Source organism: Eptesicus fuscus, chromosome 4 (genome assembly GCF_027574615.1).
Source record: "Eptesicus fuscus isolate TK198812 chromosome 4, DD_ASM_mEF_20220401, whole genome shotgun sequence".
Classification (NCBI taxonomy): domain Eukaryota; kingdom Metazoa; phylum Chordata; class Mammalia; order Chiroptera; family Vespertilionidae; genus Eptesicus; species Eptesicus fuscus.
Genome location: NC_072476.1, coordinates 96,180,933 through 96,203,085, shown reverse-complemented (window position 1 = coordinate 96,203,085; position 22,153 = coordinate 96,180,933). Strand labels below are relative to the sequence as shown.

The 22,153-nt window shown below is 43.6% G+C and overlaps 1 protein-coding gene across 1 annotated transcript in view; it reads left to right on the top strand.

Moving 5' to 3' along the window:
* The first annotated feature begins 15,626 nt into the window (after positions 1-15,626).
* BASP1 (brain abundant membrane attached signal protein 1) overlaps positions 15,627-22,153 on the top strand; it is a 44,078-nt gene continuing 37,551 nt past the window's right edge. Inside the window, exon 1 of the mRNA XM_008151671.3 lies at positions 15,627-15,824. The gene's annotated coding sequence lies outside the window, so the exon portion shown is untranslated. The remainder of the gene's footprint in view (positions 15,825-22,153) is intronic.

The following is a 22,153-nucleotide window of genomic DNA, read 5'->3' as shown; positions in this document are numbered from 1 at the left end:
CCCTCCCCCATCCCCACTTCCCTCTAAGATTCATCAGTCTGTTCCATGTTTCCATGCCTGTGCATTGAGCGTATGCCCCTGGTGGTCAGTGCACATCATAGCTACTGGTCGAATGGTCAAATGGTCCCTTAGGCTTTTATAGAGATAGATACCTTAAACATCCAATTAGTACAAAAGCCCCTTAAAAATAGGGAGGTACTAAATAGAGAGGTTATTAATAATTTAATAAGAGCATCAAGAAAGTGCTCCTGGGTACATAACCCTGTGTGACCCTGAAAATAGGGTTCTGAGCAGAATTATATATACCCACCAAGTGGTGAACAAGGAACAACATACTCACAAGCTAGTGCTAACTGTTCTGCTTCGTGCTGTTGATAACCCTATTTAGCAGAAAGTGTAAGGACAAATGCCCTCTATTACACCAGCCACTCAGTCTCTTTTCTTGATCCTTTGTACTATTTTTCAAATTTATCCAATCATTTTAATTCAAGGGCTCATAGACTAATCTCATCTAGCTCATTATTGCTTCATGCCTGCGTTGCTGTAAATATTCATGGAGTCCCACCCCATATGATTAATTATGCCTTTTCCCTCCGGAAGAATTTTGAGTACAGCATTCCACAGTCCCCAATCCTTATGAAATTCCCATTGTCTACAGCAGTGGCCTCAAAGCTTTTTTAGTCCTACAGACAATGAAAGGGGAAAAAACATGTTATATAAATAATACACAAATACCAACATACTCAACATATGTATATGATAAGAGACACGACTATGGAAAAATTTAAAAGATGAGTTTGAACTGAAAGAGAAATTATTGTGAGATGTCTTGCTAGTCATGATGCCCAATCGCGTCATTAGCTGCCATTTAAAGGCATGTTTTGCGTTTAGGGAGTGGTTGCTCTTTAATAACGGTGGGTGCAAACCCTCAGGACAATGCATCTTCCTGGTCCTTTAAAACATTTGGCCAGCTAATTGTCAGTGGTGACTCAATTACTGTTGCTTTGACCTCTGGGGGGAAGTGTCAGTGTGTGTGCTCTGATTTTCTTGTTGCTTGTTGGTGCTTGTTTAATTCGTAGTATGTTCAATATGCCATTTTGTTCCAGGAATGTTTTTTAGCCATGTGTCCGTTTTTGGAGGGTTCATTAAGCGAAAACACAAGCCTCTGTGCTCCAAAACATGTCAATGAATGGGCAGTGAAGACAGGGCGAGAAGCCTCCTTCTGTCATCGACACCACTCACTGGCAATGTGACAGACGGCTGAGTGAGGACATAGGTGTTCATTTCTATATCTCATGCTGACAAAGAGAAGACTCCATATGTTCTTGTTGCCTCCCATTTTGTGTCCCTTCATGATGCACATGCATCTCTTGGGGACCACTGTCGATAGCAAATAAAAAAGCCCAGACTTTTTATCCAGGCTTCCTAGCCCTTTGCAGCCTGGTGTTCACTGGCCTCTCCTGGTCTGATGCTTGCATGTCTCCTGCATGACCCCAACTGGATGAGTCAGTTAGACTTTAGTCTAAACGATCGCTCACTGTCCCCCCCGCCCCCCCCAGCACACCTTCTTTATGCCTCTAAAGAGTCTTTGGACTTCCCTCCCCAACTCAAGAATAGACGAGTCTATTTTTCCAAGAAAAACTCAGGCAGATCTCACCTCTCCACTCTTCCCTTATAATCTTGGGGCTACAGTGAGCAGTCCGCTCTGACTCTTAAAATAGTCTTTTGGCAATTAGTCAAATTGCCTGGTGAGCTATTGTCAATTACTGTCTTTACCTACTATTGAAACTTTCATTATAATTATTCTATTTTTACATGCTTGTGTCTTTTTACAAAATTTATTCTTCAATTTACAATATATTATTTTTGGATGTAGAACATAATGATTAGACATTTATATAACTTACAAAGTGATCAACCTTGTAGGTCTAGTACCCATCTGACACCATATATAGTTATCTATATATGTAAAAGCCTAAGTGACCGTCTGACCGTTTGACCAGTAGCAATGATGTGCACTGACCACCAGGGGGCAGATGCTTAGCGCAGGAGCTGCTGAGCTGCGGTGACTTGGCAGCTGTGGTTCTCAGGTGACACACCTGGAACCAGAGAGGAGGGAGCCCAATTCCGGGGTGCGTCACCCGAGAACCACCCTCTCGCAATCTGGGACCCCTTGGGGGATGTTGGAGAGCTGGTTTCAGCCTGATCCCTGCAGGCCAGGCCAAGGGACCCCACCTGTGCACAAATCTGTGCACCAGGCCTCTAGTTACAATTTAATTGACTACATTCCCCAGGCCTCTAGTTACAATATAATTGACTACATTCCCCATTACACACACACACACACACACACACACACACACACACACACACACACACACACACACACGACACACATACAAAACAAACAAACAAACAAAAAAACCTGGTCCTGCACCACCTGTTTGCTTTGGAGTCCTTCCTACCAATCTCCATTAATTCAGGTTGCAAATTTTCTTAAATACCTGACAATCCCTGGTTGTCCTTTTATAATTAAGACTTAACCACTTGAAAGCAATTTACAAGCTCTCTGTGTGAGGGTAGAGCTGTGGACAAGTGGGCTTCACACTAAGTGCCCAATTAAAATGTTGACTAGGGGGCCAACTGGCCTTTTCATTAGGGATCCACTTCTCCAGAGAAGCTTCCAATCTCTTGTTGGGGGCTATTTTCCTGGCTAAGGCCTTCTGGCATCAGGTTCTCAGAAATGGGCTGGGGAATCTACCATCTTTAGGCCAACTTCCAGTTAATTCCCTTATCTTCAGGCCTGTGTCTCTCCTCTCCGTGCTCATCAGTAACAATTAGACTGGCGCTGCCTGGAGTCAGTTTCTCTAAGGCACATTTCCAGCCAAGGGTGGGGCCAGAGAGCATGGAGGTGGTGGCCTCTATTGAATGGCTGGGGTAAATCTGGAGGTACATTCATTCTACATAGAAACCTTCCACCAATCCCTGGCACTGCCCTCTGCCTTTGGGTATCTCCTACCTTTAAGTCCTGGACCTCAGAAGGTTTTGCAGGGCAAAGCTTTCAAACCCTCTCAGGGAAGAATTACAGTTTAAAACCATTTTCTTTTTCATTAAAGGGGCCAATTGAAGAAGTAGTGTTGTGAATTGTCTGATGGGGTGGAATTCGTGACACCTGATCTGGGTTGAAAGAATCAGCAGGAACTGCAGGTCAGAACCTATGTCACTCAGGAAGTTAGCTGGTAACTGGCAGATATTCAAATCTGTATTAAGAACATTGAGTTGTCATCAGTTTGAAAGGAAATTTGTATTCTTTGGGACATTCTAATGCATTTCTGCAGAAACATCAAGGGATGTAAAAATAATTCTATTTTGGTACCAAAGAAACTTGGCTTTGTTAATCTGCCCCAGGATGAGAGGGGAGTGTACTTTCTTTTCCTTGACGCCAAGAACTCACTATCAGAAGTGGGAAATTATTTCATGAAATTGGCATATAAAAGTTAGAAAAGTTTAGGTTAAGTCATTTATTTTTATTGGTTGTATTTAACAGTTAAAGGAAGTTGTACCTTCAGAATAACAGAGGCTGTATAAGCCAAGTACTGGCACCAGGGAAATTAATACTAATTGTTCAATAAATATTCATGAGTATGTGTTCCAATGATGGCACTTGATCACCTGCACTTTCCAGAACTTTCCATGTACAAGCTATCTAAGCCTCTTTATTGAACTCTAAATCCCATTTTAAACCTTTTAATGATGTCAACACCTTGTTATGCAAATTAGATAAAGCCTAAATATGTTTTGTCATGAATATGGGAGGTAAAAAGAATGATGCAACAATGATCAAGGACATTAATAACTTGTTGCTTAATCTATGCCACCCACAGGGCTAAGTATTTTATAGGCTTTAGTTCACTTATTTTTACAACCACCACATAAGATATTATGTCAGTCACCCTAGACTAAGTAAGTTATGCTGCAATAAAAAAGAGCCCTCAGATCTCAGAGGCTAATGACAACACACTCATTTCTCACCCACACGACATGTCCATCATGGGCTGCACAACCGCATAGCTAGAAGGGAGAGCAGCCCTTGGGTGGAAATTGGTAGTCTCAGGTGAAGGGATAGGAGAGATGGCGAACCAGGAGCTCGTTCTTAAAACTTCTGTTCATAAGGGATGCACGTCTTGTCTGGCAAAGCAGGTCACATGGTCACTCCTGACCTCAGTGAGCCAGGGAGGATCCTCTCAAATTAGGCAGCCAGTCTGGTATCAGTGGGTGGGGAAGTACAATCCTTCACCAGGGAGGGCAGCAAAGGCTTTGAATAATGCAATCTACCATAAACAAAGCAAAACCAGCAAAACAAAACAAAACAGTGTCAAGGGTTTAATTATGCAGAAATGTTAAATTCAAACTTTGTATGCCACTTTTTTTAAAAAGAGAAAGAATTAACCTTCACTGCATTTTTTTTTTTTTTTATCCCAGGGTGTAATTGAAAAAGAAAAAAAAAAAGAAAGAAAACATTGATATTATCTTGCCCTGGCCTGTGTACTCAGTGGTTAGAATGTCTGCCCATGCACCAAAGGGTCCAGAGTTTGATTCCCAATCAAGGGCATGTACCTGGGTTGCAGGTTTGACCCCAGCCCCAGAAGGGCAAATAGTTGATGTCTCTCATTGATGTCCCCACCCCCACCACCCCCGTCCCTTTCTTCCAGTCTCTCTAAAAATCAATGGAAAGCCGAAACCGGTTTGGCTCAGTGGATAGAGTGTCGGTCTGTGGACTCAAGGGTCCCAGGTTTGATTCCGGTCAAGGGCATGTACCTTGGTTGCAGGCACATCCCTGGTGGGGGGTGTGCAGGAGGCAGCTGGTCGATTTTTCTTTCTCATCGATGTTTCTAGCTCTCTATCCCTCTCCCTTCCTCTCTGTAAAAAATCAATAAAATATATTTAAAAAAAATCAATGGAAAAATATCCTTGGGTGAGGATTAACAAATGAACAAACAAAAAAGATAATATCTTATGAGAAATACCGAGAAAGATTGCCTTACAAAAGGGCTATTCTAAGGTTGTTTATAAAAAGGAAATTCAAGTTCAGGTGGCCTCAAAGAGGATCCTGTTTCACTTTGGGGCTCCTTTAGCATTTTACATTCATCTTGTGACTCTGAAACTCACCACATGTGAGAAATAGCTTGAAGCAGTAAGAGTGATTGTTTTAAGGGTACATAATTTTAAGAGGAAATAATTTCATATCATAAGAAGCATGGATACCTAGCCAGTCTTTGCATTTTATTTTCTTTCTCATGGTTGCATAAAGTCTTGTCTGTCACAAGACAAGTAAGTACATACACATCCCAATGCTTTAATTCATTTGTTCCTAGTTTATAAGACTTCATTAAAAAGTCACTTCTCAGGATTTAGCATTTATCTCACTACAGAAATTAGCCAACCAGGTGACACTTTTCTTGAACGAGCCTGCCACCTAGTGGTTATTTGGAAAATCAGACTTGGCAAAACTAGTTACTCTACAGTGCTTTTTCTTCAATAAATATTTTTTGAGCGCCTAATATTCTAGCTTATAACAGTGAACAAAGTGGACAAGAATCCCAAACCTCCTGGAACTTATGTTTTATAACAGAAGGACCATGTATATAAGTTAAAATTTGGAAACCTGGTTCACCTTCATAACCTGTTAACCTAATATCCTCCCACGCTGTGTGCCCATCTCCCCTGTAGGCTACATGTGAGTGAAATATCCCTGCTCCTAGAGAGGCCAGCTCCTCTCTCTTCTGCTTCAAGGGCTCAAGGACTTTGCATCTGTAATGATCCCCCCTCTTTCTCCTACATTCTCAAAGGCTTCCTCCCCTTGCACATTTCATTAGACATAAATATTTGTACCAATGGCTTTTATTTTTAAAAAATCAACAAAAAAATTTCATTAATCCCCAATTCTTTCTTTGCTTCCCATCACAATAAAACTTCTCTAAAGTTTTATTTTTATCCCTCATGCCCACAAGAACCTCATCTGCTTTGTTGATTGCTGAATCCCTGGCACTCAGAAACAGTTTCTGGCATTTAGCAGGTGCTCCATAAGTATGTTTAGTTTGCATATGAATTCATATTGCAATAATGGTGACACCCACCCCACCATGGTCTATGGGTAATCTGGTATTTGGAAAGTAGAGGTAGAGAGGGCATTAAATTGATGAGAATTGTGCTTAGTACTTGGGAAGAATCTTTAACCTATGATCTTCCAGTTTGTAAAAGGAGGATTCGACTACACTGGAAATGAAAGTTCAATGTCACATAAGATATCTTGGGGGATATCTAATTGGCAGAGGTATCTTGGGTATATAATATTACAAAGAATTTGTTGGCTACAAAAAATGCTGTATTGAATGATATTTATTGATTGATTAGTGATGTCCACCCTGGACGTGGGAGGTGGTACTGGCTATGCATTCCTGGGTCACGTGGTTTCCTCCTGCTCTAAATGTCAGAGATTAAAAAAGGCAGTCTTAAAAAGTTGTTTCAACAGCATTTTAGATTTGAAGTAAGCTTAACCTCTGAACAGTTCTCAACATTTAATAATAGAGCAGGAATTAAACTCAGATTCAAAATTATAAACCACAATCTCCAGGAAAGAGTCTAAGATAAATGGAAACAGATCTGTGTCTATGTATTTACCCAGAGTTCATCCGATATCCTGTATCATGAAGGAAAAGCTTTTTATTGTATAATATTTAAAACTGATCCTTTCAGAAAAGTGTCTGCACCAAGCCTGGTACTTATTATGCGTAATATTTCCCTCTAAGATGTGTTATGGCTTCTTCTCTTCTGATTGGCTGACTTCATTTGCACCCCGCACCCCTATTTTGTTTCTTTACAAAAAGGTAATTCCAGACCAGACTGACAAATATTTCAAGCTAGCTTTCATTTATGGGATAATAAGTGTGAAATTATGAGTTTTAAATAAAATAAAGCTCAGAAGAAAGCATAAGCTTCTTTTAAAGGAAATTGAGATTAAATACAAAATTTTCATCACCTTTTGTGTCAGGCAGTCATAAATGTTTTGAAGGGATTAAAAAAAATCTGAATGGATTTGAAGAATTGAAAGAAGGTATAGAATTTAGCTTAGTGAAAAGAAAAGATAGGGATTGGTGATTTTAGCAGGAGGAAATTGTTATTAATCTAGACCAGCGGTGGGCAAACGGTAGCTCTGTGTCAAAGCTGACCTGCCACGTGTTGTTTTGTAAATAAAGCTTTATTGGAACACAGCCATGTCCACTGGTTTTCACATGATCTATGGCCGCTTTCTTCAGATAATGGCAGAGTTGCCTAGTGCCCGACAGAAATCACATGGCTTGCAAAACCTAAACTAGTCACTATTTGGCCTTTCTAAGTTATAAGTGTCTCATTAGATTGTATATTTTTGAAGGCAGGGGCTGTATGTTTATCCTTAGTTTAAAATTTCTTTTTTAAAAAAAGTATCACTACCTTTGAGATGATCAGGGAATAACAACTTTAAGAAATATAGTATGAAAATAGCTTTATGCAGTGGGTAGTATTTTTAAACTTTCTACTTGTTGTTACATTTGTCCTTCAGGCCAAGCCTATTTCTCTCAGCTTTTGGCAAAAGGTTTGTGTCAGCTTCTCTCCCAGACCTGGTACTTCAGAAGCGCTGTCCGCCCTCCACCCCAGAGGGAGCTGTGCACAGCAGGACCTCAGGCCTAGCACCTCCCTCCCTCCTCCCACCTTGTTCCCCAGGAGCCAGTTATGGCTCCTTTGATTCCCGCCCCTGGGGCTTCCCTTCTGCAGGCCCTTGAACTGATTTTAAGCAGCTGCTAACAAGATGTGGGGTGTCCACTGCCAGACTCCCATGGCACCCTTCAGACACAAATGGGGGAACCCTTTACTTGGGCCAAAACACAAGTTAAGTTTAGGAGGAGGTGGAGGAGGAGGAGAGGGAGAAGAAGAAGACCTTAAAATAAAAATATTTCTTATTATTTTTATGTCAACACAGTACTTGAAGAAGTCAGTGGCAGTAAAAATAATCATTGAAAATTTGTCCTTTATGAAATTCGGTATCCTTTACATAAAGGAATCTAGCAACACATTCCTCTTAAAGCTGATTGCTGGGAAGACTTGCCCCTCCTGATACACGAAAATGTTTGCTTTTATTAGATAAATTAATAGTCCATAATATTTTCATCTTTTCTTTTGGCTGCCAGGAAGCTTGGAGCTAAATTCCTTGAGCAAACGTAGCTGTATTATTCAGGTGTTTCATTATAACTAGCTGTGCCCTCCTGCAATCCCTGATACAATACTCAACTCTCATTTTATCTCTTCCTTAATGGTCCTTCTGGTGGCGTTCTACAATCAGGTTCATAGGACACATTTGCTGAATGTGTTTTATGAATTGGCTAAGAGCTTTAAACACATTTTCTTATAGAATCCTCAGAACAACGCAGGGAGGTTGGAATTTTCCCATTTTCCAGATGAAAAAGACTAAGGCTAAAAATCAGGAAGGATTATGTTCAAAATAAAAAAAGCTAGAAAGTGGAAGCAAAATTAGGGTTTGAAACCATTACTAACTAAAAACCAAGCTTGTCAATTCAGCCACTAAGATGTTCTATCTCCCATGGTCATAGTCCAATGGAGTTCAACAGATGTCAAAGAGAACTAATCTGTAAGAACGGAATCAGTTTTCCCAGACGAAACCCAAACAGTGAATCAGGATTGGAAAAACAAAGTCAATTCTTGTCGGTAATTAAATACATGCAGCTTAAAACCATTTTGCACCTAAACATTTATGTGAAATGTACTGGTGTTGTTGCTGGGGAAACAGGTTTTGTTAAATTTTTCTGGTTACACTGAATTTTAAAATCTCAGTGGAGGACAGAAACCATAAAAATCAGCATAGCAATGATTGATGGATCCCACTGCTAGAAACTTAAACTGAGAAAATATTTTAAAAGATGAGAACTATGTGTTTAAAGCTGTCACAGCAGCGTGATTAGAAGTAAAAGAAAAACATAAAGGAAGTTAATTGGCCTTCAATAGAAGATAAAATGCTTAAGTGACTTTGATTCAGCAGCAATGCTGTGTATTAGATCATTCAGATAGATCGAGAAAGACAAAAACCAATGTTGTATAGAGAACAGAACTTTGTGTTGATTACTGGCCCATCAATGCAAAAAGTAAGTTAACATATGGATGGTACAATAGGTGCTAATTATAGGCTAACATCTTGCTCTTGCCATCAAGAGTGGGAGAGGTCTTTTGCATTAGAAGTGGATGAGAGTGGGATGCCTCAGAGACCTGGGCCAACAGCCAAAAGGGTGCCAGGGCTAGGGCCACATTCTTCATCCACTCATTTAAAGGTGAAGCAGCAGAAAATGCAAGAAACAGAAGTGTAGAGTCCAAATACAGAGTGCAGAGAAAGCTGACGAGGAGGCAATCTCTAAGCAGTGATTGCTCAGCCTGGAACAGGTCTCCTGAACAACGCACACAATTATATATTCTTATGAAAGTAATGAATGGTCATTGCAAAAACACTCGTTCATGGTGTTGGAAAGCTGAGCAACCTCCACCCCACCTCTGACATGACTCCAGTTCTCAGTGAGAGCGACAGTTGGGGCTAAAACCCTGCAAACACTTCCCCGTGTGTTGATTTAGAGCACAATGGGACAGTTCCATACCACCTGTTCACCAACTTGCTCTAGGCACCTAAAAAGTTGTTTTTGACATCTTTCTTTGTTGTTCGATTTTGATCAAATAAATATTTTCATTGCAATGAAATTGCTTTACTATTATTTTTAAAATTTTGTTCCAAGTCCTTCGGGAACAGGGACAAGAACCATGATTTTCTTGTTGTGTCAAATACCATGGTCCATCGCTGTGACAGGCTGCCTCCTCTTCATAGATGGCATTGGGTTACCCTAAAAACTGCTGGCACAGTAGCTGCTTTGCTTGTTTCTTTTTTGGTTTTGTTTGTGTAGATATCCTCAACTGTTCATGCCAGCTTGTCCCTTAGAACACTTTAAGCTTGGCTCTCTCCTTTCTCACTGTCTCACTTCTTTTGGTTTGGCGAGAAGTCCTTCTTTCTGACATTGAGCTGAGCTTACCTGAGGAGGCTCCTGGGCTTGGCGGGCAGTTGGGTTCTGGCATCTGCGGGTCTTTGGGCGTCTATCCACAGAGCAGAGCTAAGCAGATGTGGGGGTTTGGACAGCATTTGCACGCGGAGTCATCGGGAGAAACAGCACCCCTCACTAATTCACAGCAAAAATTATGCATCCTCTGCATTCTGTTTGGCAACATGCTCGTGCATTTACCAATTTATTTTGGGCGCCATTCCCTGCATTGGAGTTCAGTTTCAACCATTTTAATGACCAGCAGGGGCTGATCTGATAGAAGAATAGGGTAGCAAACAAGGAATGGGGGAAGACAGCGCTATCGAGCACCAGAGCCTCTACAATCTCCTGTATTCAGGACGAGAGCCACGTGAACAATTGTTCTACAACATTCTTTAGCCACTGTAAAGTAACTTGTTCTTTGAAGGGTTTAGTGGGGGATTACGGGGGAAGGGCAGCCAAAGTATTAAGGACTGTTTTCCCAACACTGAACTCCCTCTAATCCCAGGCCCTGTGTCTATAGAAACAGGTAGGCACTGCCTGGAAAGAGCCCTTGCTGGTTAGTGAGGCGAACATCCGTCCATCACTGGTTTTGTGTGGTTTTCTTAATGGAAAGCGCTGGAGAGTGGAGAAAGTACTTTGGGACTGAAGGCATAGGTGGGGAAATTGAGGTCGATGACAGGGAGAATGGAGTTGGGAATGAGAACTATTCAGGCAGAGTCTAAGGTTGCTCTTTATCCGCCTTTTATCCTGGGCAAAAATGTTCCTAGTGTTCGTGCCAAGGCCAGGTTGCTCCTTCCATTTCAAGGCCAGTGCTTCGTAGTAAACACATGTTTGCTCAGGTTCCTTTCACAGAACACAAAGAGGAACGTGAAACAGGGAACCCAAGTTAATTTGTTTTCCTCCAGTGGCTCAGCGTGTAGTAACAGAGAGCGGAATTCACAATCCCTGGTGTTAATCTTTGGCACTGCTCTCCAGTGACTGCGTGGATTTGGGCTCCAGTCCAGGAAGGTGGTCAGTAAAGGGCTCAGGGCGCACAGCAGGCCCAGTAGAGAGCTCAGGGCACCAAGCAGGCCCCTGCCCAGAGGAGAACTCTTCTGCTCTATCTTTGTGCCTCCAAACCAGCTGCCTGCTGAAGACACCTGAACCACAGCAAGAGGCGATTCCCCTGACAGCACTGCACAAAAACCAGGCGTTTCCCCACTGCATGGGCTTTGGAACGAAGGTTTCTCCCACTCATTTTGACATTTTGGACTGGGTAACTGCCCGATGTGGGGCTGTTCTGTGTGCATTGTAGGATGCTTCGTAGCCATCCTGATCTTTATCCATCAGAGGCCAGTGGTACTTTGCCCTCTTATGCTCCCTTCCTTCCAAATGCCTCCAGATGTTACCACTGTCCTGCTTGGGAACGGCTGAGTGAACCCAAGGAAGTCCTTTCTCTTGGCTATGTGAATGGTGAGGCTGTAATAATGGGGCGGGGGGAGGAGGGAAGGTGGTTGTAAGAAGGGAAAAGATGACATAAAGACTATACAGATTTTGCCGAAACCAGTTTGGCTCAGTGGATAGAGCGTCGGCTTGCGGACTCAAGGGTCCCAGGTTCGATTCCGGTCAAGGGCATGTACCTTGGTTGCAGGCACATCCCCAGTAGGGGGTGTGCAAGAGGCAGCTGATCGATGTTTCTCTTTCATCGATGTTTCTAACTCTCTATCCCTCTCTCCTCTCTGTAAAAAATCAATAAAATATATATTTTTTAAAAAAAAAGACTATACAGATTTCAATATTGGTCTTTGATTAAAAATTATAAATATATTTAGTGGGGAAAAGCTATACATTTTCACACTATAATGACGGCTATCTGGCCTTGAGCTTTCAATTTGTAGATGAGATCTTGTGAGCAAACTGTAGCAATTCAGTCCTCTAGCCAACACTTACCAGTAGAGCTACATCTATTAAATTCTCTGCATGGGTCTTGGGGTGTTCCGGCTAATTCAGGGGCCTTAAACAGGAGCCAGCCGGGATGACGCCCAGCAAAGGTGGCCGTGGTTAACACTGGGGTGACAATGCTGTCATTAGGCTTTTGCTTCATTCATGTTGGTCTGCATCTTTTATTGGGGACTTTAATCCTCTTTTTACTATTTAGGAGGACAGTATGGGGAACTGGGGAGGATGCCAGGCCTAAGTGGGTGATATGGGAGATAGGAAAGGGGAGTTGTGGGTGAGTTTTGGAGGTGAGATGAGCTCTAAAGGATTATTGTGGACTCTCAATTGACACATAACAGGGACTATTTGAAAAGGCGAACACACACCAAAGTTTTGCTAAACTGACTAGTAGCGTAGGTGATGAGTCCATTATATTGCAAGTAATTATATGGCGAATACTTTAGCGAAAATCAGTAGTCACTGAATAATGTATCCTTTTGATAAATATTTTCATAGTGCAGGCTAGGATTCACTGAAATCAATTATGTAGGTAATTGAAAATAACAATGGAATTAATTTCACAACCCAGAATGTCCAGCTTTGTTTATGAAAAATGTATTGATTTCATTTGGAGAGTAAAACAGTTTTTATTTTCATGATGTAATGTTGAAAGGTAATTCAATTTATTAGAATTTGCATCTTTAATATATGCTCCCAAGTCCATAATCTCAACAGCCAGTGACATCCACAATAGTTAATATTAACAATTTTCTAGACTGCAGAGCTTCAAATGCTTAGTCATTAATTCCTTAGGTGTGTGTTTCAAAAAATCTTAGATGAGCAACTAAAAATATCACCAAATTGGACTTTATAGAGTACTGTACTGTAAGGAAACATTTTGGCTACCATTTGATACATGTTTATAAGTTCTGGAAAAGGTCCCATTCTTTAAGCTAATAGCATTGTCAGCCAGTTTCGTCATTATTTAATTAAAGCAGAATGCCTTAAAAATATTTTAAGAGAACAGCTAAATTTGATGGAATACAAAATTGAGGAGACCACAGAGTCACTGGTGTAAGCTTTTGCCTCTCATTTCAATGGAAACCCGTGATCTGTAGTCCACTCACACCCTTGAAAGGCTTGTTTTCTCCATCATGAAAAGTTAGCCAGAAGCCCCGAAGGTACACCAAACATTAATTTTTATGTTGTCTTTTTTTTGAAAAATTGGTAAAGGAGAAAACAGAACATAACATCCGGTGGCTTATCATGCAAACACAGTAAGACCATATATATTTACTAATTTTAAGGAGATTTACGTGCCTGGAAGATCACAGGGCTAAAAACGGAATGCTAAATGAAATAACTAACTACGCTGATACCCTAACAAATACACTCAATAAATGCCTTGAGTATAAAATTGCAAATGCTCATCTAATAGGACAGGGTAAAATCTTAGAGACTTGCTCACGAAGGTTTAAAACTTTTTAGCCCAGTAGTTTTCGACTTGGGGTGATTTTTGCCTCCCAGGGGACAGTTAGCAATGTCAGGAGACATTTTTGGTTATCATAACTGTGGAACGTATGTGGTGGCGGTGTGTGTTACTGGTAACTAGTGGGTAGGACAGCAATGATGTTAAACACCCCACAGTGCACAGGACAGCCCCCCAACAGGAGAAGATGATCAGCCCAAAGCAGGAGGTTGAGAAACCCTGCATCTAGCTTCATAGATGGTGTGCTGGAATGAGGGACACATATTGAACGTATTAACTTATTGAATAAATATTTACATTCAAATAAGTAAAATAGCTTGGAGGCAACCCTAGTTGCGATTTGCTTTCCTGTTCTTGTATGATATTTATTTGTTATTCATTTAAATGGCAAAAAGAGGAAAAAATGGAAAAAACCAAACCAACAAAATCCCTACTTTTTTCTTACCGCCCTTTGGTTAAAAATATGAACATTCCCAGCTTGCATGCATGTGTCTCATTTGGTGCAGCCGCATGTAAGCTGTAAATACCTGCTCAGTTGGGTATTTCCACTGCAAACCTCTGGCATAGTCCTGGGTTGACATGGCCACCCCACTGAAATGCAGTTGAGTTCAGGTACGTTTTTTTTCCTGTTCATCAAAAATAGGCTTACCTTTTCCAAGTTGAATGCGGATGCACTTGCCTTTGGCGTCTGTCCCCCTAAACATGCGTTTGGTCGTCCCAGTTTTGGAGGACAACCCTGCCCCTGGATGGAATGGAGGCTCAGGTCAGGAGGGCAGATCCACCGGGGAGGAACACCTGCAACTCAGTCCTTTCTTTGCTGGGATACAGGCGAGAGCATGAGAGCAATCCCAACACTGCCAGAGGGCGCCAAAATGCCGCAAATGAAAGTTTCCAGGGTTCGCACTGGGGTTTGCGGGAAGGTAACACTGGCTGTCGAACGCAGGAGCCACCGTTGGAAGCGATATCATGTTATCTTTTGTGTTTGCTTCTTGCCAACAGATAAGCAAGGTGAGCACCTCTCCCCACCCTGGTGGTAATTTTGTGTCCTGGTTGCTGTTCAACCGGGTGGCAGTCCCCAGGACTCCGGACGCGCCTCACTTGGCCCCGTTTTGACTTGTGCGCTCCTGTGCGCCTTGCCTCGGCTCACCCAGTCTTCCCCAGAACCGGTTGCCTCCATTAAATCACAGACACACAGACACACCAAATGCCCACGGTTCCTTTCCTCGGGGTCTTGTCTTCCCCATTCTCTCTCAAGTCTAGAGAGCATCCTCGCAGGGCGACGAAGCCCGCCCCGCCAGCGGGACCTTCCAGCCGCGGCGCTGGCTGGTCAGAAGCGGCAGCCGTCCTGGCTCAACCTGGGGCGTGCGGGAGCCGCCCACCCAGGGCGCCTGGTCGGCCGGGCGCCTCCCAGAGGTGCCAGCGATGGGGGTCACCCTCCACCTCGCGGACATCTGTCTTTAAGGGCGGAGGGGAAGCCACCAGGTCACCCCCAACTTCACTGTCTGCCAGGGTATAAGAATCTCAGCCCGATGTCGGGAGCTGAGGGGAATGGGGTGCAGAGCAGGGTAGCAGGTGGCAGGGGGCATTATTCATCACCTCCTCAGGCAGCCCCTTAAGTCTGAGCGATAGCCGGAGCACTTCTATCCAGCCTTTGAGAGAGAGAGAGAGAGAGAGAGAGAGAGAGAGAGAGAGAGAGAGACCCACCCACCCACCCACGGGCAGCCCAGCGCAGGGGGGGAGGGGAGGCACCCGGGCGGTGGGCCCCAGAATGGAGAGTGGTGGGGAGCGAGTGGGAAACCCAGACAGAGGGCAGATCCAGAGAAGCAGGAGGGGTGCAGGGATGGAGAGGAGGGGGAAAGGGGGGACCACCGGGATGGGGATGGAGAAGGGGCTAGGGGGAGGGGAGGGGACTTAGGGAGCGCACAGAAGTGGAGGGGAGTGGAGGGGAGGCGGGCGGGGCACCGAGATGGAGGGGAAGGGGGAGGGCGGCGGGCGGGGTAGCGGGAGAGGGAGGCTGGGCTGGCGGACGCGGCGGGGGAGGGCGCTGGGCAGGAAGGGGAGGGGGAGCGCGAGCGCAAGAAATGCAGTGGCTGCAGCGGCGGCGGCAGTAGCGGCAGCGGCGACGGCGGCGGCGGCAGCGCTCCAACTTGCTCCTCGCTTCGGACTCCGCCGTCCAGCGGGAGAGAGAGCCTCCGCCAGCGGCCAGCCACCCGGCCGGACGACGCCAGCGACCCGGGCCCCTCGGCGGCACCGCGTTCACCCAGGGGCGGCACAGGCACCCAGAGCCGGTAAGGAGGCGCGTCCGGGTGGCCCTGGCCCCGTGGCCACCGCAGACCCAAGGTGCCGGCACCCCTGGGGTCTCTGTTTCTCCTGCTGCACCACGCCCGGCTCCCCAGGCCCTTCCTCCCCGCTCCGCGCTGCAGCTGGGGTGGGTGGGTGGGTGGGTGGTGGGGGTGCAGGGCCGGGTTAGACAACGCCGGGCATGGGATCCCTCCACGGGCATGGGGTCCCTCCACGAGGGCTCCATCGCACTTCGGGGATCTGGGGTGAAGCTCCCCCGCCCGAGGTGAGACTTCAGCCACTCACTTGGTGGAGAGGATGGGGGCGGCGGGGGTGGGGGGTGGGGGGGGTGGCGAGTCTGATAAACGGAGTTGGGCGGGGGATGGGGAATGGTGGGTAGCGGGAGAGAAGCTGCTCATTGACAAAACTGCCGAATGCGAAACCCTTTTAGCGCACTGAGCCCCAAAGAGCCGGGTCTGTGGGGCTGCAGGGAGCGTATCTGTCATCGGAACCGTCCACAGCGGGCAGAAAGCGCCTGGTGCGAGGGGCGCAGCAGTAAAAATGGAGGGTGGGGGTGGGGTGGGGCGGGAGCGAGCGGGGAGAGAACATGGGGAATCTGGTCTGATCGGAGGAAGGAGGTGGCTTTTGGCTTTATCAAGTGGGTTTCCTTGGCCAGTGGGGACGCCTGAAATCTTGGCTCCGAGTGGCCAAGGAATGCGAGGGTCCCAGGACAGCGTGCCTCCAGAAGCACATCTGAGTGGATCAAAGCCCCGGCCTCGGACGCGGCTGAACTGCTTTCCCACTAACCCGTGGGCCCCTCGGAGCATTTACATGTTTGGAGTCTTCAGCCCCGGCCGGAGGGTGTGAGCTTGAACCTGACCGAGCTTGGCCCCCTAACGGGCCCAGCCCCTCTGTGAGCACAGATTTGGGGTTTAGCAGGTTTTGCCTCAAGCACGAACCCTGAAACCCGACGCCCCGGTTCCCGTTCCTCCCCCCCAACCCCCACCTCCGAAAAATGGAAATTGCAGAATCCCTGGATCGGATGGCACCCACTACGTGCGGCCACCGGCTACCGACCAACCGCATTCTTTTCATGAATATTCATCGAATGCTTGGCTCGGCTCCTTATCTGCTTCCCCAGAGATATTTCCGCCTTGAGCCGGGACTCGGTGGACAGCCCTAGCGTGTGTAATTTCCACCCTGCTGAAATGAGCACAGCGCACATGGGCGCAGTGGTAGTACCCTGAACCGGGTTGACACACCTCGGGCTCCCGCGAGGCCAGCAGCACGTAGGCGGCAGGTTACAGTCAAACCCTAGCGGCATCGAGGTGGTCTTCCCACCAAAGGGGTGTGGACCGACACCCTCAGCCCCTCTCCCGTGGGATTACAGCCGGGGCTAACAGATCCCCAGTGCTGCAGGCAAAATGAATGAATCCGGACTGTAATTACCTATTCCTTTGTCTTGGCCTCGCGCATGCGCGCGAGAGCTGGGTGTGGAGGGCCCCGGCAGCCGGCAGCCGCGTCTGATCTCTCCATCACCCACCCACCCACTCCCTTACGAGGTGGAGGAACAAAGGCGTTTGCCCTAAATGTTGCATGAAACCCTTGGGTAAAAATGACAGTCTCCCCTCCACCCCTTCCCCCGTGTGTATGTTTCTTGTTTATCAGGCTATCTCTCACCTTTTCTTTCTTAGTGATTTAAAATGACCAAAAAATTAAGCTTAGCGTTTATAATGAGAGCAAATTGTGGATTAAAGTTTTTTAAAATAGAACACTATTATTTTACTTTCTAGTACTGTCCATTGTTCTTTTTCCAATAACATAGCACTGCAGTGATGGTCACTCTTAATTTGCATCAATTCACTGACATTTTTTTTTTTTTTTTGCTGCTGGTCGTTTGATTAAGGGACAATTGGTCTCACTAGTTAGGAAAAATTGAGACATCTTGGCTTTTATAGGAACAAGATGGCCTACAAAACCCAGAGCAGAGAAAATGGTTACCTTGTCAGGATCCTAACCATTTTATTTTTCTCTTGCTTCCTACCTCATTGTTTCAGTAGGAATCCCCAAAGGCAAACCCCATGGTGATGGAAATCCACTCATGGGGAGGAAGAAGGCAGTCCAGCTGGTGGGGTGAATGTGGTTAAGTTCATTTCTCTTTCTTCCTTCATTCCTTTCTTTCTTTTCTTCTTCTTCTTCTTCTTCTTTTTTTTTTTTGGCAGTATTTAACGGAAGCCATAATACATATACCTTTGGCTGATTTTCTTTCCAATATGAATTATCCAGGTTATGACATTTTAAATTTCTCTTTGGGCTACTTTGTTTACCATCCAAAAGGAGACATTGTGTATCATAAAATAGAGCTAAGTATATTTTTGCAGATACATATACTTATAGGAATTTTATACTTCAGCACACCCTGATAAGATAACACGTGGCAGGAAAATGGAAATCACCTCTTTTGTTCCTTCTAATAAGAACTTGGACCTTATGTAAAAGAGCCTATGCTGGTAGTTTAGCTACCTGGTACCTGGTCTATTCCTTAGTATTGAATGATTGATTATGATTTAGATGGCTATCTGTACGTTTTCTCTTTTTTCCCCCCCTGTAGATTGTGTTTTTAAGGGAGAGGTGAGTTGAAATATAGACCAAATTCAATAGCAAGTATATACCAATAAAACCCAAATTCAATGAGTCTTAGTTTTCTGAGCAAAATCATTTTAAAATAGAATTTTTCAAAAAGATCAGTTGTCTTACTTTGTAACTAGCTCGATTTTTGCCAAGCCTTAGCAGGTGGAGAAAGGAGCTAATTGGGCCTTTTGACAAAAATTCAATAGTGACTATATGGACAGCGGCATTTTTCTCTTTAACTAGTGCTCGTGCTTTCATTGTGGCCTGTGGAAGAGAGCCCTTTCTCTCCCCAGATCACTTGAATGAAAACGTAATGGAAGAGCTCAGCTCCGTGTTCTTGGAGATGTCACTGTTCGTGCGTGTGCGTGTGCGTGTGCGTGTGCGTGTGCGTGTGCGTGTGCGTGTGTGTGTGCGTGTGTGTGTGTATGTGTGTTTAATTCCCATTAAGAACAATTTAAAACTATTTTCCTTCCATGGTCAAAATAAGTGGAGTATGAAAAACTTACATTTGGGTGAGACTTGATCACTGTAAAATAGATGTCTTGGATTTTTATTGTAGTTTTATAAAAAAAATTGCAAACCCCAAAACCATTTTTAAAGCAATTAAGGTGCCAGGTATATAATAAAGTAAATCTTATTAATGATATGAAATTAAACCAGTTGGTTTAGAATATTATAGTGCTTCATATTTGTCTTTGGAAAATAATTTTCTTTCTAAATATGTATGTAAAAGGGAGAGAGACTAGCTAGTCTACTAAGACGCTCATTTCCAATTTCTACCAGTGTAACCCTAAACAAATGGGTTTTATTGAACATCTAACATTAAGATGTTCACTTAGAGGCTTAAAAACTCATATTAAACCTTACTGAATTTTAAAAACTGTAATAAACAACGCCTTCTAAATAAAGGATTTATATAAATTGTCTTGTCTTATTTTTGTGATCTCTTGTACATCTTTGTTTGGAAAATGTTCCCAAAAGGCCTGTCAGTTATTATTTGCTAAAAGCATTTGCCTTTGGTGTAAGATTTCGTTGAAAGACATGCCTTGGTTTGCTTAGGCTTTTGTTTTTCTTATGTGTAGTTTTGACCTTCTCATTGCTGCACCTTCTTTATCAGAAGATTAACATCTTCTTAATGATAGTCTTAGCTGGTAAACTGGAAACCAGGTAAAACAACTTACACATATAGACACGGGGAGATGATGTGTAACCTTCATTTTATCAAGTTTTCTCAATTTACTGAATCTTTATAATTTATTGTCTCTTAAGACTTAAGATAACCTAATGCAACATGAACTTTACTCTTTGGCTTAATTATTGTGGATTAATATCAATAAATGACTTTGAAGTTGTGAATAGTCAGAATGTTAAAAAAGAGTACACTCTTGATGTGTTTTGGGGAGATGTTTATTTATTTATTTACTTACTTATTTAGGTTTCCTAGGGAATAGTGGAAAGCAACTGGGTTTTAAAAAAATCTCTTAGTACTGGCTAGGCCACTTTGGGCAAATTACTTCAAACCACTCTGGATTTTACTTTCTTTTGTTTTAAAACTAGAATAGTAATTTCTATTTTCAGGCTATACTAAGGACCACACATATGTGTAAAAAGTGCATAAGTACAATAGCTGGCTCTTAGGGGCCCCTGGACCTCTCAGTCTACATTTCAACATACTTTGTGTGATTGACATCACTAACTAATTTCTGTATATTGAGCTGTGTTTTTGTTTCCTGCTGTTTAATCAAGACCTGAGGGCTCTGGGTGTATTCAGTCAGAAACAGGATCTCATTCTCATAGATGCTAATATATCCTAATCCGGAATTTCTGGCCTTATGGATGTACATATTGGAAATTCTGAGACACTGCATGGGAGTTTGCCGAAAGTGGGTTGAATGGAGCCAGGATGACCACTCCCATTGAATTCCCCATGGCTGCTTATTAACTCAAGAGATGGCATTTGAGTTCTTTTGAGAAAATACAGGGGTAGTCTTAAAATCACGGAAATTCCCTGCCTGCCAAAGGAAATGCCATTCTGTTAAATGCCATTTCCTCCACAGCTGATAAGAGAGACATCTAGGTAAGTGTCACGTGAGAAAACTTGTCCAGTGAGCCTTATCAAGAGTAAAATACAACCATAGAGCCAAATTCTTACCAGGATTTCTTACCAGGATATGGTTAAGTTGTAATTTTCAGGAGACACAAGCCCAAAAAGCACTCTGGGGGTCAGACATGGGGTGAAGTAGGATGCTGAGAGAGTCTCATAGGGTGTTTTCCTTCTGAACCCTAAGGATTTAAATAACGTTAAAAAAACAAACAAACAGGCTTTCCAAAGGCATTTGATTTTTATTTTTTTTTTTAAACACACACAGGGAAAAGAGATTTCTTGCCGAGTCAAGTCCATCAGTGAGGGGAGGTTGTGATTGAGCAGGCTTCGTAGTCTAGGAATAAATTCCTGAAAGCTTTAGATATTGAGAAATAGAACCATCTGCTAGCACCACAGGGACACAGGGCATAATAAGGAAACACTTCAAGATAATATAGGAAAATGGTGTTCAGTGGGGAAGCAAAGCATTTACACAGTATTTCCACCTCACCACGTAAACATTTTTTGAACTTTGTTGAATTGATTTTGTTGTGGTGGTTGTTCATTTTGGGTGAGGGAGGATTTATTGGTTTGTTTTCTGGATGTCTCTCTGAAATGTGTATTTCAGCTATTATTTGTACATTATGAAGGGAGAATGATATCTAGAAAGCATGGGCTGGAGGGTGGAGTGTGTGGAGTTGTCCTCTGGAGCCAGATTCACTGGGTTAATTTAAGTATCTTGCCTCAGCCATTTTCTGTTTGTGTGAATTTTGGCCAATTGCTTAGCTTCTCTGTGCCTCAGTCCCCAGCTGTAAAACTGGGGTTACAATACGGAGCTATTGTTAAGGATTACGTGAAATCCTCAAACACTTTAGGACAGTGCCTCACACCTATTCAGTGCATCTTATTTAGCACATTCACCATAAAGTGGGAGAAGCCCAGCTTTGCTTTATCCTCCACCTCTGGAGCTGTTCATAGGCTTGCTTCTGAGGTCCTATTGCCAGACAAGGCCATGGTGGTGACTTGAAGAGAATAGTTGGTAGGACATTAAAGTCTGAGGTTTAGGATAATCCTGGTCGCATAGTCAAGTCCTATGATACCTTGAATATGCGGCCAGGACACTTGTCCTAGTTTCAAAAGTCTAAAGTGGGTAGGTTAATACAACCCCAGCCTCCACACTGAATTGGCATTAAAATAAAGAAAAAAAAAGGTGAAAGTCCTTGGAACTTGAGAGAGCTCAGAGAAAGGCTTGCTGTATGATGTTAGGGATAGAATTAAAAATTCCTCAAAGTACTGGCTTTTGTTGTGTTTTGAATCAAGGTGCATTAATTGGCATTTGAAAGGAGTGTCGTAGTCATTAGTATTAAGATTGATATAAACCAATTTATATATTTAAAATTCTAAAGACGCACATGGTAATACCCTTCCACTTTCCCACATCCCCACTATCTCCATTCTAGGAGTGAAACTGTATTAGGTAGGAATGGAAAGGTGTTGTCTCCTGGTGACAAAATCTTTGCAAGTAAATATCTGCATGGAGACTTTGGTCACTATGGTCCCTTAAAAACAAACAAACCTGTTTCTTTGGAATTTCAGATATTTGGGGTTGATCCGTCCTTCTCC